Source organism: Coccinella septempunctata, chromosome 5 (assembly GCF_907165205.1).
Source record: "Coccinella septempunctata chromosome 5, icCocSept1.1, whole genome shotgun sequence".
In the NCBI taxonomy this organism is placed as follows: domain Eukaryota; kingdom Metazoa; phylum Arthropoda; class Insecta; order Coleoptera; family Coccinellidae; genus Coccinella; species Coccinella septempunctata.
The window spans coordinates 6,792,249-6,811,796 of NC_058193.1; the positions used below are offsets into that span (position 1 = coordinate 6,792,249).

The 19,548-nt window shown below is 39.4% G+C and overlaps 1 protein-coding gene across 6 annotated transcripts in view; it reads left to right on the forward strand.

Annotated features, from left to right (window-relative positions):
- LOC123314392 (CUGBP Elav-like family member 1) overlaps window positions 1-19,548 on the forward strand; it is a 746,764-nt gene that overhangs the window by 640,444 nt on the left and 86,772 nt on the right. The window lies entirely within an intron of this gene.

A 19,548-nucleotide genomic window follows, 5' to 3' on the forward strand; every position in this document is an offset into this window, starting at 1 on the left:
AGCGGTTCGAAGGCGCACACATACGCAATCGCTTAGTTTGTGTCGAGGATGAAACTATTCGATCGCAAAACTTTTCAGTTGCATGTCTGCGCGGCCCCATATAAATGCATTGTACTCACTTCTGCAACTAAACAGTTGCAAAACTAAAAATTGCATGTCTGCGGCAGGCCTGAGTACCGACGTGTGGTCTGACTGACACTCTGAGCGTTCCAAAAGTCTAGTTACATATGATAGCGAAGTCTGATACATCTGTGATTCTTCCTACCCCTCGGACAGCATATACAGGGTGTTTCATCATAAACTGGACAAACTCATATGACGTGTAGAGAACATCGGGAGAATCATTTTTTTCTTATGAAATATTTCCCGTTTTCGAAGCATAAGGGAGATACACGGTGTTTAATGTCATTTTCGAGCGTTATTATATTGAGTGTGGTCGGTTATGTATAAGACTGGAAGTAATGGTTTCTTGTCATATCGTAGTATTTTTGGATGCTTCATTCAGAAATGGTGTAGAGCACCGAAAAAAAAATTACAAAATGGCGGAAAACCTGCAATGTTCGTGATTTTTTTTTTCGGTTGCCAAATTGATTTTCATTTCCTAAATTAACACAATTTTTAAAGGATATCTGTGAAAAATTTTTTTCAGAAATCGAACACAACTTTTTTTTTTACATGTCTACAGCGAAAAAAAAATTTCACTCGAAATTGATGAAATTTTTCACGATTGTACTTACTTTCATACCTAACACGAATATCAAAACAGAATCGAAAAATATCAAACGGTTTCGTTTTTACAGCCATTCAAATGTCCCGTTCGAATATCTGAAATAATAAAAAAACATGACACAGCTTGTGTTCTTAGGCCCATAATTTTTGAATTTGTATGTCGAAACATTCCAGATTGCAAAATGAATTTAAAAAAATCAGTGAAACTTCATTGAGAGTCGAACTCCCTACTCTGAGTTAAGTATTAATGTGAAATATGAGTCTGTTCTAAGGTTCTGAGTATACATATTAATTTTCGTTGCCGAGCAACAGTAGCTGATAGAATTTGACAGGGTATTTGAATTTTACTGAATAATTCGAGTATATTGAAACGATTTGTATGCAAACGAAAATGAAATATTCACTTTTAGAAAAAAATGATATGGTTCAGGCTTATTATGAAGCGAATTCCTCAGGGAGAAAAGCAAGGGAAATTTACGCTCGCAGATTTCCAAGCCGAAACGTTTCTAATTTTAAAACTTTCATAGAAACAGTGCGTAAATTACGTGAAGAAGGTATTCTTCACCGCAAGAAGAAGGAAACAATCCGAAATAACGAAGAACGTATCCTGGATTTAGTGAGTGAAAATCCGATGGTATCAACGAGAACTCTAACAAATCATCCAAGTGTGAATAAGAGTAAATCCACTGTATGGAGAGTTTTGAAAAGAAATCGCTACCATCCGTACCATTTCCATTCATGTCAAACCTTAGAAGAAGGTGATTTTGAGAAGAGGAAAGAATTCTGTGAATTTATTTTAAGAAGGACACGTGAGAATAGGAATTTCCTACGTCTCATACTGTTTACGGATGAAGCAACATTCCACAGAGATGGTTTCTTCAACAAAAAAAATAATATAATATGGCAAAGGAAAAATCCACATGCAACAGTAGCAAAAAATAGCCAGAAGAGATTTTCTGTCAATGTTTGGGCGAGAATGAAGGATGGATTCATTATAGGACCGTACATTCTTCCTGAAACATTGACTGGAAATGGCTATAATCAATTTTTGAGGGAAACTCTGCCCGATCTATTGGAAGATATTCCTTTGAGTCACTTTCAAAGAATATGGTACCAGCATGATGGTTGCCCTGCTCACACAGTGAGGAGTGTACGGGAATTTTTAGGCTCAATACCCTCGCCGATGGATCAGCCGATTGGGACCTGTCGCATGGCCTCCTCGTTCTCCAGATCTTACACCTATGGATTGTTATTTCTGGGGTCATATGAAGAGTCTTGTTTATGATAAGCGAGCTCCAGTGACTTCGAGAGAAGAACTGATTCAAAGAATCGAATCAGCCGCCGAAGAGATTCGCCCAAACCCGGAAATGGTTCGTTCAGCGGTGGATAGTGTGGCGAAAAGGGCGAGAAAGTGTATCCTGAAAAATGGCAATATTTTTGAGAACGAATTATGAATAAATTTTATACTAATAGGTTTTTTTTGTTGCGTTTGTGAAATTGTGGAATTATTCGTAGAAATTTCCGCAATAATGCCATGCCATTAATATCTGGGAAGTATTAACCGCCAATTTCTACTCAAACTGCATAAATTGGTTTCAAGATAGTTGCAACATTATATTCAGTTAAATTCAAATACTCTGTCAACTTCTATGAGCTGCCATTGCTTGGCAACGAAAATTAAAAACCTTTGAACAGTCTCAATTCAGATTCCACAATTATTTTAATAGGTACTTAACTCAGAGCAGGGAGTTCGACTCTCAATGAAGTTTCACTGATTTTTTTTAAATTCATTTTGCAATCTGAAATGTTTCGACATACAAATTCAAAAATTATGGGCCTAAGAACACAAGCTGTGTCATGTTTTTTTATTATTTCAGATATTCGAACGGGACATTTGAATGGCTGTAAAAACGAAACCGTTTGATATTTTTCGATTCTGTTTTGATATTCGTGTTAGGTATGAAAGTAAGTACAATCGTGAAAAATTTCATCAATTTCGAGTGAAATTTTTTTTTCGCTGTAGACATGTAAAAAAAAAAGTTGTGTTCGATTTCTGGAAAAATTTTTTCACAGATATCCTTTAAAAATTGTGTTAATTTAGGAAATGAAAATCAATTTGGCAACCGAAAAAAAAAATCACGAACATTGCAAGTTTTCCGCCATTTTGTAATTTTTTTTTCGGTGCTCTACACCATTTCTGAATGAAGCATCCAAAAATACTACGATATGACAAGAAACCATTACTTCCAGTCTTATACATAACCGACCACACTCAATATAATAACGCTCGAAAATGACATTAAACACCGTGTATCTCCCTTATGCTTCGAAAACGGGAAATATTTCATAAGAAAAAAATGATTCTCCCGATGTTCTCTACACGTCATATGAGTTTGTCCAGTTTATGATGAAACACCCTGTATCTATTATACCAATATTGATAACACGCGTTCTAGACTACGACACTTCAACCGCCTGACTGACGATGTTTCCACCATCGGGAAAGTGACTGACGCCCATTTTCACTCATAATCATGAATAATTTACATTATTACAAAGTTTCACGTGGAGATCAATCACTTTTTTTTTAGCCCACCGCTATTGGACTGACTGACGCGCGGACCTCATATGTACAATTGGAGAACTACTCATCCTAAAAAATTCGTGTGAAGATCGATCACTAGTTCAAAAGTGACACCACCTCCCGGACTATCTGTACTTATGTTACTTTATTTGTGTACGACTGCTTTCAGATTATATCATTTTTCCTCTTTATTTTCGGTCAGTTATAAAAATGGCCAGATCTCGCGCTGCACTGATGGAGTCTCCGGTCACTTCTACATTGGCGATTTCATCGGATTAAGAAGCCATTTTCAAAACCACCCTTCGCGTAACTTCCGTGTCGATATTTCGTAAACGTAAACCTCCTTTCTTAGTTGCGAATCAGGTCGGGGTACCAATTTGGGGTATTACGTTCACGGGTATCATTCAAACACTTGACGAAGATGAAAACATAGTTTATTTTGCGGAGACCTGTTTCGGTTACAAATGCTAACTTGCCGAAGTGTTCGCGTTTTCTTATTTTTAGAGGTCTAGACGTTTCTATGCAGTCTCTGTTTCTATGTATTGACAATTAATGTGAAACAAAAGATACAATTCAGAAGATTTTCGAAAATTGATTTTCGTCTGATGAAGGAGTCTATAGACTCCGAAACGTTACAATATAAAATTATAATTTCAATGTTCTTTATTTTCCGTTCATTGTCAGGCAACAATTTGTTCTAGTTGATTTACTCCTGACAAATTAGTGCAAGAATTTACGCAGGAACAAATCGTTTATTTCAATTTTTCAATTGATTATGTTCCACAGATTGGGAGTGAAAACCCTAAGAAGTTTTTTTTCTGCAAAAATAAAACGAATTTGGAAATTCTATTATATTATGTATAGGTAGTTCGAAAGCCTCCAATAGAAAGAAATACAGGGCAATTCGAGGCCCACTATGACCTTCTGATATATAATAATAATATGCCTTGCACATTTCACATCAATAAACTAAGCGTAGATTTATGTATTATGATACATACGTGAGTACGTTAATAAACGTATGGAATATTGAGCTCCTCTAATACTCCTTAATCATTGGTTATTCAGAATCACCTTGGGCATTCCTACCTAGAGTTGAAGCATTTTCAGTGGGAGAACATGTATTATAACAATAGGATAGTCTATAATCATATAGGGACACATTAAATGGTTTCCTGAAAAAGCCGTCTACTGTCTACTAGAAAGAAGAGAAGAAATCAACATTAGAGGCAAATCTGTGAACATAAAGGTACCTTGTTCATCAAATTTGATTTATCAATTAACGTAATTACTAATAAACAAATTAGTACGTACCTCGAAATGATCTAATGCACCCATTAACTCCCGATAGTGGAGGATGCTTCTGTTTGTTGTTGGTATTTGCTCGGTTTCCTACGATCTACTACAACAAGCCGTCAGCGCATAACTCAAGATTACACATATTGTATTTTCCTTTATGACTGAACAGTCATATAAGAGTCTGACTTTATATATTCCTCAACATAAGATTCGCAGTTTAGTTCGTTGTAATGATCATGATTGATCTCCGTAAGATATTGCTGTCAAGAACCGTTCATATCCAGATGAGTGAAGTATGAAGCACTTTCATACGTTTCAACGAAAATTTAATACCTCGATTTTTCGGAAAATGTGGAAAATCGCTCTGATCCGTTAATTTCTGATTCGAAATCCTCGTAACAGCAACCGTCGTAGCTGGGGTGAGCACAACCCATTCATTTTGAATTGGGACGAGGGATGTTGCCTCATATTGAAGAATTATCGAGTGCTACCTGAAATTTCGCTTCAAATCTTATGTAGGTATATCAATAACGAAATTACAGGTAAAAAGCGACTATACACTAGCAGGGCACCTCAAAGAATTTTTATCATTTTAATGCACTCGTTTTGTTCCGTTTTACTCGCCACTCTGTTTATTTTGCTCACCTATGTATATTGAGCTATAGACAATTCAAAGTGCCCTGCTAGTGTACCAGCAGTGTACCTAATATTACACTAGAAGGGCACCTCAACGGATCTTTCCATTATTGGTTTCATTCGAAAGCTCTCGTTTTTCTCAGTTTTGTTCATTAGTCTGTTCATTTTGCTCATTTATACTTTACGAGTTTTCGAAGCGAATTTTTGTTTCACCCTACAGTGTACCCCACACTGTAGGGATAACTACGATTTGCTATCATTTTACTCTTTTCAAATCTGCATTTAGTTTTTCTCTACCACTTACTGTTACCGAGATATAGATAATTCGATGTGCCCTCCTTGTTTAATAACACACTACCAGGTCTAAGGTAGTACCGAGGGTAGTACCCAACGAAGTGTCCAATTGCTGTTGAGTACTCCTTGGTATGCAACAACACCTGTGGTATAGAGGATTTGTTTTGATCCTGCTCTCAAGTATTTGGGTGAATCACAGAGTTTTGTTGGTTGGAAGGGTAGGAAGCACTTCAAAGATAAGTTGTTTTTTTTTAACGTTATAGTCCTTGAAACATTTTCATATCTCCTCTCCGCCCAAAACAGGACTGAACAGTTGAAATATATGTGTACCTTCATTGTTTTAGATATAAATAACAATCGAAAACACATAAAGTGTAAAGACTAACGGGCAAAACATTAGTTTTAGTTTAGTACCAAATATCGAAAAGGAAAAACCACTGAACCGTACTGTGATGAAGTCCAGTTTTCTGAGGAAAATTGGAGTTCATCTTAGTGCATTTTTTCGTTTTAAATTTCCGTCTTTGAAAATATTTTAATTCTCGAATATTCCGTACGTTCATTCCGACAGGCAGAGTAAATGTAAAAAACCGCTTATCTGTATTTCACGTTGTTTTTCTTACATGCCGCTGAAGATTTCGACGTTTTTCATCTGTTGATATGCGATAAACCGGAGCTGACGACGTTTTTCATTCTTGTCGCATTCTGGAATTTTCAGATTTTTACCGTGAGAGGGGATATGCCTATAAAAGCAAATTTTCCCCCGCGACGGTCACTTTTCGACTTTTCCACTTTTCGACTGTTACTTCAGTTCTTCGGCTGACTTTACACTTTTGAATTTTACTTCAGTGCTTTCCCTTCGCTTGAGTATTTTCGATTTTTCGCTTTCTAACGTGGTGACTTCTTTTTAGATTCAGTTAATTTTCGGTATTTCTTTCGCCGTTGAGGAATAATCATTTTGTGTTGGCATCAGTGCTTAGAGTTAATTTTTTGAGTTTTCTTTTAAATCCTTTGAGTTTCGAGTGCTTGAAACAAAGGAGGTAGGTCCCCGTCTGTACCGTTCAGTTTCTTTGTTAGACCTACGCCGTTACTTCCTTAACTTTGACACTGCTGTACTGTATCGTTTTCTGTTGTATTTTATCGTTCTTTACCCTGTTGCGCGAAATAGACATTTTCTTCGCTGTCAGTCATGGCGTGCTATAACCCTTGGGGCAGCGAATAAAAGTCTCGAACAGGTCCGCCCTAGCCCTTGGGGTACTGAAGGGAAAGTTCCGTCAACCCCCCTGTCCGCGTTCCGCGTCATAAGTGTTAAATCCGAAATCTCTTCTTTTCTGTCAGTCATGGCGTGCTATAACCCTTGGGGCAGAGAATAAGAGATACCGCACGTAGTCAGTGAAATCCCGTAGTTGCGTTAAAAATAGACATTTTCTTCGCTGTCAGTCATGGCGTGCTATAACCCTTGGGGCAGCGAATAAAAGTCTCGAACGGATCCGCCCTTGTTGTGTTTCATTTCCGGAGAAATACAACTACATACCGATACCGTATAGCAAGTCCTTAGCATTCGTCAGTTCTGGTTGGCGCATTTTTATTGAACCGTTAATTTTTCACTACACCCGGTATAAATTTCATAAAGTGCTCGTGACCGGATAAGATTTCCCGAATGTATTTTCACTGATAGAATCACTCATATTTTATATCACACATATCTCCCTTGTACATATAATTAGTTTCCGAAGGTGTGAATAAACTTTTACATAATTCGATTTTGACTTCTTCGTTGTCGCTACCGCCCTAGACAACATCGAGCTCTGTCTCCGGCTAGCAGCTACTCTGGTAGGTTTGCTGTTCTTCCTATTGAAAAGAATAGCTGGCGCTCGAGATTTAAGGCTTCTCCGAGAAACGCGCGTTACAAAAATGGCGCCCGAGCAGGGACTGTGCAAAATCTAGAAGGAAACAACAGAGGTGAGAAACATTAACCGGACTGTTCCGTTTTCTAATGCAAGATCGTAGTATCAAGGGTTCAGTTGCTATAGATACAATAAAAAAAAGAGGAGAGTTCACAAGATTTTGTCTAGAGCAGTAAAATTGTAGAGCTTCGAAGAATAAACGTTCTGCTTATAAAAGAAATAGTCTTTATTACTTGAAATTGTACATTTTTGGCGACCGTGACAGGACACATTCAAGACACACATTCAAGTAAGAATTATGGATAAGGCAAAGAAAGCAAGAACAGTACACCGAAGAATTTTCACAAAGATCTACAACAATATTGAAAGCCGGATTTCCAATGGGAATTTTAATAGTGATGAAGTTAAAGCGGCTTTTCAAGTTCTGGAGAGTAAATATGAAGAGATCAGGACCTTAGACAAGGAGGTGTTTAACTTCATGATAGAAGAAAATATGAGTGACACCGATATTGAAACAGACTGTGATAGTGTGGAAGAATATTCATTGAAATTCAATGTTATAAAAGAAAGATTTTCATCTTCCACAGAAAAGGTTCGCGAAATATCTTCCTCAGAAGGCGAAGTTGGTACGCTCCAAAGAAAATTTAAGCTTCCACAGATAGAGTTGAAAAAGTTTGGTGGTGATATTCGAGATTGGCTGCATTTTTGGGGATTATTTAAGAAACTAGATGAAGATCCCACCATGGACAATGAGGAGAAATTTCAGTACCTAATTCTATCGACAATACCTAAGTCAAGAGCAAGAACTGTCGTGGAGAGTTTTCCACCCACCTTCGAGAATTATCCTAAGGCAATTGAGGCTCTGAAGTCCCGGTTCGGAAGAGAAGAACTCCTTATTGAATTATATATAAGAGATTTGATAGGATTACTAACATCAAACACAAAGTCCCTGTCAATGTTATATGACAAGTTGGAATGTCAGTTGAGAGCTCTTGAATCACTGGGAATCACATCAGATAAATGTTCAGCCATGTTATTTCCATTGGTAGAATCCTGTCTTCCTGAGGAGCTCTTGCGGATATGGCAGCGTTCGTATTCGGCAGATACAGCGGCAGCGAAATCTCAAGACAAAGTGAAGAAACTTATGGATTTTATAAGGAATGAAGTTGAGAATGAAGAGAAAGTTTCAATGGCGAAGTCAGGAGTAGGATCTGCCAGGGCGAAGGAACAGAAGAAGATGATGACGACAGAAAACAACAAAGCAACTCCATATACAGCTTCTGAACTCGTGACCACAAATAACGAAGTTGTTTCTTGTATTTTTTGCGGACGTTCAGAGCATAAGAGTTTTGAATGTTCGAATTCACAAGGTATTTCTCTTTCTGATAAAAAACAGCTCATTTTAAAAAAGGGATACTGTTTCATATGTCTCAGACGTGGTCATACTGCCAAGAAATGTAAAGTTCACATGAGATGTGAAAAATGTCGAAAAAGGCATTACTTGGTGATGTGTCCAATGACAGACGTTAATTCAAAACTTCCAACGAACGAGTCTAGTGCTTGTAAGGAAAATTCATTGACAATTTTTGTGCGATTTGGATAGAAAATATTTTTGCAATTTCCTTACTTTAGACCAGGAGAGAATTTGTGGTAGAATCGGTTCCGTGTGTCAAAGTTCTCTAGTAGAAAATTTATTGAATAATGATGTGATCATAAGGGACGATGAGGCACTCGAAGTAGAAATTTTAATAGGGGCAGATGTTGCTGGTAAATTATTGACAGGTAAAATTATTCAGTTACCTTCAGGAATTACAGCAATTGAAACGTTCTTGGGTTGGACTCTGATGGGAAAAAATAATGTTTCAAATTTCGATCAAACTTCAACTGGTAATGTTATGTATAGTACTTCAATGCTTGTAGATGATTTGAAAATCAAGGATTTATGGGATTTGGATATTTTAGGTATTAGGGATCCAGTTGAATCAAAATCTAGAGAAGAGATGGAGCAAGCAGCATTGAGGCATTTTAAAGAAACTGTAGCAGTTGAATCTGATGGTAGATATGTTGTTCATCTTCCTTGGATCGAAGGACATCCACCGCTTCCATCAAATTACAAATTGGCTGTTCGTAGACTCAATTTTACAATTAGTAAGCTGATGAAAGATGGGTATTACTCAAAGTATGAAGATGTGTTCAAAGATTGGTTGTCTGAAGGTATCATTGAAAAAGTTTTCCACGGGGAGACTGGTATTAGTGGTCATTATTTACCTCACAGGCCAGTATTGAAGATGAATAGTACTACTCCAGTTCGACCAGTTTTTGATGCATCTGCGCATGAGAAACACAGTCCTTCTTTGAATAGTTGTTTGGAAAAAGGCATGAATTTAATTGAGCAGATTCCTTCAATTTTATTCCGATTCAGATTTAGAAAATACGGTGTTGTTGCTGATATTAAAAAGGCATTCCTTCAGATAGGTTTGAGTGAGTCTGAACGGGATTATTTAAGATTTTTGTGGAAGGAACCTGATGGTAACTTATGTGTGTTCAGGCATCGTCGAGTAGTGTTTGGAGTAATAAGTAGCCCATTTCTTTTAGGTGCTGTAATTCAATACCATTTACAGAAAGAATTGGAGATTTCTTTGAGAGACAAGTGTTCCTTTTCATGTTATGTTATAGAAAAGCTCATGAATAGTTTCTACGTTGATAACTGTGTAACCAGTGTAGATAGTGAGGAGGAACTTTTGAATTTCATTTCGAGAGCTAAAGATATAATGAGTAAAGCTAAATTTGATTTGCGAGGGTGGGAGCATAATAGTTCTTTTTACCCATCTGATAGAATCGACAGTATTACTAATGTACTTGGTTTACTATGGGATAGAGAGGAAGATACATTAGCCATAAATTCCAGTAACTGGGGCAATCTGAAGTTTGAGAAAATAACTAAAAGAACTATTTTATCGATAGCACATAGAGTATTTGACCCTATTGGTTTTACTTGTCCCGTAACTGTTTACCCCAAATTGTTGTTACAGCTCACATGGAAAGAGAAAATTGGTTGGGATGATGAGTTGGATGGATCAATCAAGAGTGAATTTCTGAAGTGGTTCGAAAGAATATCATATTTGTCTTCAATAAGAATCCCTCGATACTTTTCAGCTTACAAGAATAGCAGATGGTTGAAACTAGAAATTCATATATTTTGTGATGCATCTCAATCTTCTTATGCTGCTGTTTCCTTCTTGCGAATTCAGACGGAATCGGGCGTTGTTGTTCAGTTGCTTCAAGCTAAGTCCAAAGTTGCTCCTTTGAAAAAGATGTCTATACCGCGTTTAGAACTCATTGCGGCGACGATTGGATCGCGTCTAGTTAGAAATTTATATGAATCGAATGTTTTCCATGATGCTGAATATTATTTTTGGACAGATTCTTCTACAGTATTAGGTTGGATTAGACAAGACCAACAGTGGGCTATATTTGTTCGTAACAGAGTCGATGAAATTTTGAAAGTTTCTTCAAAGGAACAATGGAGATTTGTTCCAGGGTCTATGAATCCTGCTGATTTACCTTCCAGAGAATGCACAGCTAAAAAATTGTTAGATTCTGCATGGTGGGAGGGACCTGAATGGTTGAGGTATTCAGCAAGTTATTGGCCAACAGATAGTTTCTGCTATGACGAGGAGTTAGTAGCACGAGAGAAGAAAAAGTTTACCATTTCTTGCGTTGTTAATAGCCATACTGATGACTGGTATTATAAATATTTTTCAGTATTCTACAAAACAGTCTACATGTTGGGGTGGATTAGACGATTCCTTCATAATTGTAAGTACCCTAACGATAAACTGTGGATTTTTGTCAGTTGAAGAGATAAAGGATGCAGAATTAGTTATTTTTAGATTGATTCAGCATGATTCATTTAGTATTTTGAATGATTCTATTAAGAGTTTGTTTCCTTTTAAGGATGAATCGGGTGTTTTGAGAATAATAATAGTTTATAATAGTTTATTCGTGCTAATACATACTAACGATGCTTACATACGTCAACAAAAAATGAACAAAAAATATATTACTTCTGAAAATCAGAAAAATCACAAGAAAGGTATTCCTCTATTGAGTAAAAGCATTTTTGCAGTAAATATTCTTTCACCATAATTTTAAACTTCCCTAATGTAGCCATCTTTACTGTAGTGGGCAGCCTATTAAAAAATTTCGGCCCGTAATACGTTACCCCACATTTTACTTTATTGATCCTGTGGAAGTCGGTATATATCTGCCCTCTTTGACGTGTACAATCATCATGAACTTCTTGGTTTGTCCTATATTCACCCATATGAGACCTTACATATAACAAACATTGAAATATATACAAACACGGGAGTGTGAGAATTTTTTTTCTCTGAAAGCATTTCTACAGTCATCTCTGTAACCAAGTTGACTCATTACCCTGATAGCTCTTCTCTGTAAACCAAATAGTCGCTTTACGTTAGGATCATGGCCCCAACATAAAATTCCGTATGACGCCTTTGATCCTATAAATGCATGATAAACACTACACAATACCCTACTAGATACCACTCCAGCCAAGGTCCTCAATGCATAAATGTAAGACGATACACCGAGACAGACGTTATCTACGTGAGAGCTCCAAGATAATTTACTATCAATATTAACACCCAGGAACCTAAACCAGTCTGAAACTACAGAGAACGAAATATTCATCTTATCCATAAGAAGTTCGATGGATTTAGCCTTTTTTTAATACCGTTGTGTCGTCGGCAAAAATGATGTAGTCAGCTTCGTGGTCACTGTTTGGAAGGTCATTTATGTAAATAATAAAGAGAAGGGGCCCAAGAACTGATCCCTGGGGAACACCACACTTAACATCACACATTTTAGACATATAACCTCCATGCTCTACACACTGTTTTCGGTCTGTGAGGAAGGACTCGATCAGAAGAATCGCACTTTGATCAATCTTATAAAATTTCAATTTTTCCAGAAGCTGTTTTCGTGAAAGACATTCGAAAGCCTTGCTCAGGTCACAAAAAAGTGCCCCAATGTATTCGCCATCACTGTAACCATCATTTATTACTCTCATCAGAATAAGAACTAAGTTGGTAAATCTTGAAGATAGTTTTGACTTTCGGTATCCAATTGTTCTTCCCAAGCATCCCTTAGTAGTGAGATTGATACGTGAAGAACATGAAAAAGCCACGTAGGTGTTCAAGGATTGTTGTGTCGGCTGAGAGAAAAATATTGGATTATTGGTGGACGTAAAACGGTGCGATCGGTTATTTCCAAATGTGTGATATGTAAAAGGTTTATGAGTAAAAGATTGGAAACACTATAGGTAGTGTTTCCAATCTTTACTAGGGTGCACTACCTGAAGATCGTGTTAGGGATGTTTCGGTTTTTGAGGTGATCGGAATTGATCTAACTGGACCTGTCCATTTGAGAGACGGCCGGAAAGCTTGGATTGCTGTTTTCACCTGTGCCGTATATCGAGCAATTCACCTGGAATTGTTAACATCTCTTTCGACCGAAATATTCATACAATCTCTTCGTCGTTTTATTGCTAGAAGGGGTCGTCCAAAAATTATTTATTCTGACAATGGGACTAATTTTGTAGGAGCTTATAATATGTTCAAGAGTTTGGATTGGTCCATTGTGACAAAATTTTGTTCTTTGGAGAGGATCATATGGAAGTTTAATCCTCCAGCTGCTCCTTGGTGGGGTGGATTTTGGGAAAGGTTGATTCGTATATTGAAAAATTTATTACGTAGAACTCTAGGAAAGGCTTCTTCGAAGAAATGTTTACAGTATTGTGTGATTGTGAAGCAGTAATTAATAGTAGACCTATAACTTTTTTGTCTGATTCTGTTGACGATTTATGTCCTTTGACTCCAGCTATGTTCATTCAAGATATAAAGGAAATTGGTGTTAACGATTGCGATGTTGTCGAGTGTAGTAAATTGACAAGACGTGCAAAATACAGGCAAAAGATAGGTGAACAACTGAGGAAAAGGTTTCGAATTGAGTATCTTGGTCAATTGAAACATCGTTTCAAAACACAAACCGTGAGACAGTTGAAAGTTGGAGAGGTTGTATTGGTTGGAAATGATAATTCCAAAAGAGGAGATTGGCCATTAGCTTGTGTTACGGAATTATTTCCTGGTAAAGATGGTTCGGTAAGATTGGTACGTTTACGTACAAGTGCAGGAGAAATTCTTCGGTCAGTTCAAAGAATTTTTCCATTAGAATTAGACTCGTATGAGGAAGAAACAGAAATATCCAATATCAAAGATAAAGAGCATGAAACTCAGGTATCAGAAAGAGCAGATAACATTTTGAGTCGAATATTCAGAACTCGAAAAGGTTGTCAAACAGTCAAAAAATGTTCGGGTTAACTTTGTCATTTGTAGTTTTTAATTGTTCAAACGAATGTTGCTATTTCATGAAAGTTTATAAAATAGCAAGGTGGGAGAATGTTCCGTTTTCTAATGCAAGATCGTAGTATCAAGGGTTCAGTTGCTATAGATACAATAAAAAAAAGAGGAGAGTTCACAAGATTTTGTCTAGAGCAGTAAAATTGTAGAGCTTCGAAGAATAAACGTTCTGCTTATAAAAGAAATAGTCTTTATTACTTGAAATTGTACACGGACAGTGAGTGAATTCCCGAAACAGTGAGTAAAATCTAAGAACAGTGAGTAACTATTTCTTGAACCGAGAACTGTGAAAAATAAACTTGAACGGTGTTTTATTACCTGCCACCCTGTATTGAACTGTTATACTGTGAATTGAATTGGACTATATTCTGAAAATTTTCCTATTGTTGAAACCTATTGGAAATTATTTAATTATTCCTTTTGCCGATTACTTATATTGAGTTATTGAAAACTGAACTGTTGTTGCGCCTTAATATCAGTGAAAATTATTTCCGATTTCTTATTATTTCTGATTTATTGAATTGAACTGTTTTAATTTCGTATTGAAGGTGAGTGAATTTCCGAACATTGAAAATTTATTGTCACAATTGGTAAAATTTAATAGGTTTGATTTACCTATCAGTTTAATAGTGAATCACCTATTACCCTATTGATAACTTGTCTACCTGCTTTTATTTTCTTTTGACCTGTACTGTTGAAACTTACCAATTATTGCTGATTTTTCTGAAACCTGAAATTCGATTATTGTGATTTATTTTCCGAATATTGAACTTGAAAAACTGTTTGGAATTTAACCTGTGCGTTCTGGTGCGATTCGAATTTCGGGACATTTTCCGGACTATACGAAACGACTTGCGATTGTGTGCGGTATTTCGCGAATATTTTCGGACTTTAGTGAGACTGATCGAATTTTTTTTTCTTTCGAGTAACGTTGGACTTGTACAACTTTTATGATACATCGGGACTTAGATTGCTTTTGGTGCGCCGGAACTTGAACTTAGATTTTTTTTTTTGGATACACCGGGACTTGACTTTGATTTTTTTTTTGTGTGGTGTACCGATACCCATTTCGAACTTAAGCGAATAGGTTGGCTAACGATTAACTTACCGGGTTGGACTTAGAACTTAAACGGATTGTGAAAGACATACCGAGTGTGAAATATTGGTGCGTTCTGAATCGGACTTAGTTGAAAATAATATGTCAAACATGGATGTGAATCGGTTACTCAGTGATGAACTTACATACGAATTACAACTGAGAGGACAATCGATACCGGGTACTGTGATGACTAAACGGAGTCTACTACGACAAGTACTTCAGTCTAATGAACCTCTATTACCCCCAACATCATTGAATCCCGCCTCGGAGATTGAGATTTGCCAAAATAAACTCACCGATTTGGTGGAATCCCTTCAGAACTTCAATCATGAGAATGCAGCTAACGAATTTTCGCGAATTTACACCCGATTAATACACATTCAAGGAAGGCTGGACTTTATTGCCACTGCAGACACAACACAGTTACAACTAGTTGGACAAATGAAGGCAACTACAGCTAAGGCGTTGGAAACACTAGAGGAGCTACGTCAGAAGAGTAATCGTGAACGGCCGCAGCCATCTAACCGACATCGGGGGTCTCTCTTAGATGTGGAGGTGCCCAGTTCACCTGGTGTGTCACCGATTCAACCGGAACGGATTTCAGGGCTCCGAGAGCCATCGCTTATCGACTTGGGAGATGGTGTCGATCCTCCTGTAGCGGTCGATGTCTCACATACTGGAACACCTGTAAGGAATCCAACATTAGAACAGGTCATGAATGAGACAAGGCAGACATGTACAGCATTACTGCGACAGTTACCAGCGATACCTCTCACGCAGTCACAGGACTGTAGAACAACAACACCTGAGGGTCTGACACAGGGTAGATGGATTAATTCTACACGAAGGGTGTCTTTTCCACACTTACCTGCACCTTGGATAAATCCTGACCGACCAGTCATCACAACACCTGCCAGATCAGAACCGGAGTCCCGAACAACAATACCGACTGTCCCTGTACACAAATGGAACATTTCATTTGATGGCACTGGAAGTGTGACCGGATCCCTTGAGGAAGTGGAGAGGCTGGCTGAATCCCGTAAAGTGTCCCTGGAACAAGTTTTCGAATCAGTTTATGAATTACTACGGAAGGATGCGAGAGATTGGTTTATTCCCAGGAGAGGTACTTTCGAGGACTGGGAAGATTTCAGCAACCAACTGAAAGAAGCATTTCTGCCTGTCAACTATGAGGAGAATCTGTTGGAAGAAATAAAAAGACGAACACAAGGACCTGATGAAAAGTTGCTCCTATATGTTACCCGGATGCAGAACTTATTCCAGAAACTCACCTATACCAAACCATCCGAAGTGGAGCAGATCCGACTTATCCGACAAAGGTTGATTCCGCCCTTACAACAGGCCTTGGCCTTCCAGGAGACCAAGACGTATGATGAACTTCTCCGTAAGGGGAAAGTTTTTGAACTGGTCCAGTGGCAGATGAGCCAGTACACCCGGCCACCCTCAAAACCAGGTTTCGTGGAGGAACCTCACCTAACGTACACTCCCCGTCAGCTGAACCGATATCAGGCGAGTTTTTCTGTGGATACCGTAGAACAGGTTCACCAAACAACCGGTCACAGAGAACCAGTACCGCCGACGCAAGCCAACCAGACACGACTTTCTCCGCCGGGGGAAAGCCGTCCAAAGCCACCCAGATCCAGAGAATCAATAGTCCGGCAACAGGAATCACACCGTCCAACTTCTGGAGACAGCTCCGAAGGTAGATCCGGAAATTCAACACCGCCACCCCGTCGTCGAGCCGAAAATAGCCACGCTGACCGGACCCAATCATCATCAGGGAGGAGAGTGTCCTTCCAGACACAGTGTTTCCGATGTGGTGGATATGGCCACATGCGTCGAGAATGTCGCAGGCCACCGAAAATATTCTGTTCGCGATGTCAGAGGGAAAACATTCTCTCACGAGACTGCCCGTGTTCGGAAAACTGAAGGGGAGATTGGAGACGGAGTCGACCACATCTCCCGGAATCTTGACTCCACTGACACCGACCACCTGTAATGATAACCGACCGTTAATAGAGGTCAAAATAGCCGGCAAACACTTCCGAGCACTGATAGATACAGGAGCGACCAGGAGTTTTTGCAGTCAGGCCGTATCCGATCAGTGTGAAAATAAAGGAATTACAGGACAAATAATGCACAACAGTTTTGCAGTAATAGCGAACGGAAAAACCACAGTCACGCCGAAACTGTACACCACCACCGTGCAAATTTCCGATTACACACTGCCTGATTTGAAATTCTTACTGGTACCAAGCTTACCGGTAGACATTATTCTGGGGATGGATGTTCTGTCGACTTTCAAGTTTTCCGTAAATCTCAGTACCGCCGAGTGCTTCCTGGAAGGCCGACTGATCTCAAAACCGATGACTCCCGTCGAAACCACCGCAGAAGTTCACACCGCCGAAGAACACCTATTGGAACTGACAGAATCTCAGAAACAAGAACTGGAGGCATTTCTGACCGAAGAATTAAAGAAGTTCGAAGACCTGTATGGTACAACCGACCTGATTGAACACAAGATCAAACTGAAACCGGGCACCGAACCGATCAAACAACGATACCGACCCCTAAACCCGAAAATGCAGGAGATCTTCAATCAGGAAGTGGACCGTATGCTGGCTGAGGGAGTGATTGAACCCTCCAAGTCACCGTGGAGTTCACCTGTTGTATTGGTCAAGAAGAAAGACGGAAAATACCGTTTTTGCATCGACTTCCGTGCTGTTAACCAAGTGTCTGTGAAAGATGCATACCCTTTGCCGTACATTTCTGGGATTCTGGATAAACTCCGGAAAGCGAAGTACATCTCCACGCTGGACCTGAAACAAGGATACTGGCAGATACCATTAGCAAAGGAGAGCCGTCCGATTACTGCCTTCACAGTTCCGGGAAGGGGACTGTTCCAATTCACCGTGATGCCGTTCGGTTTACATGCAATCCCAGCCACCTTCCAGCGGTTCCTAGACACCGTCATTGGCCCAGAAATGGAACCGGAAGCGTTCGCTTACCTGGACGATATAGTTGTCCTGGGGGAAACTTTCGAGGAACACCTGGAGAACTTAAGAGAAGTATTCCGACGGTTGAGAGAAGCCAATCTTCGTCTCAACCCCGACAAGTGTGACTTTGTGCGAAAATCCCTAAAATACCTTGGACATGTCGTCACCTCCGATGGCATCTGTACCGATCCCGACAAAGTTTCTTCGATAGTGTCTCTGCCAACACCGAAAACCGTCCGAGAACTGCGTCGATTTCTTGGAGTTGCCAGCTGGTACCGTCGTTTCATAGAGAACTTCTCCGATTTAGTTTCTCCGTTGACTCGATTACTGCAGAAGAAACACCGTTGGAAATGGGGAGAAGACCAGCAGAAGGCCTTCGAGCTTCTGAAACAAAAACTCACAGAATCTCCGATACTGGCTTGTCCAGACTTCACCCAACCGTTCGTTCTGCAAACCGACGCCAGTGATATGGGCCTTGGAGGTGCCCTAACACAAGTGATCGATGGAGAGGAGAGTGTAATCGCCTATCTGAGTCGAACACTAAACCCCGCAGAGAAAAATTACTCCGTGTCAGAAAAGGAATGTCTCGCCATAGTATTTTCAATAGAGAAACTGCGACCGTAGCTGGAAGGATTCCATTTCACAGTAATTTCCGATCACATGAGTCTGAAATGGCTAAACTCCATCAAGTCACCGTCCGGAAGAATTGCTCGATGGGCCGTTTTCCTTCAGCAATTCGACTTCGAAGTCCAGTACCGTAAAGGATCGATGAACAAAGTAGCCGACAGTCTGTCCCGAAACCCGTTACCGTCCGTAGATTCCGTATGTTTGTCCGAGATAGAAACAACCCAGTGCAAATGGTACAACAAGAAGTTACAGGAGGTGGAAAAAGACCCAGCAAATTTTCCTGACTACGCCGTGGAAAATGGAAAACTGTTACGACATTTCTGGGACTCATCCGACTTCACAGAAGATGGAACCGGCCAACCCTGGAAACTCTGTGTACCGACCGAACAGCGAACCGAAGTATTGAAGGAAAACCACGACTCAGAACTAGCAGGTCACCTGGGGATTGCCAAGACGATTGCACGGATAGCCAGAAATTATTACTGGCCAGGGATGTTTAGAGACATTGCGAAATACGTGAGGAACTGCACATCGTGCCAAAAGCACAAAGTTTCGCAACAGAAAACCCCTGGTAAGATGCAACCACACCGAATGGCGGATGCGCCGTTCAAAGAAGTATCCACGGACATAGTTGGACCATTGCCACGGTCAAAAAAGGGAAACTCCTACATCGTGGTAATGCAAGACCGGTTCACAAAGTGGGTAGAGTGTCGTCCGTTGCGGAAAGCCACCGCCAAAACTGTTTATTCGGCCCTCTACGAACAAGTCATACTGAAATATGGTCGCCCAAAACTAGTAATATCCGACAATGGAGTACAATTCGACAGCAGGCTATTCAAGAACAGTCTCCGAGAGCTGAACATCGCTCACCGTTTCACACCACCGTATACTCCTCAGTGCAACCCTGTAGAAAGAGCTA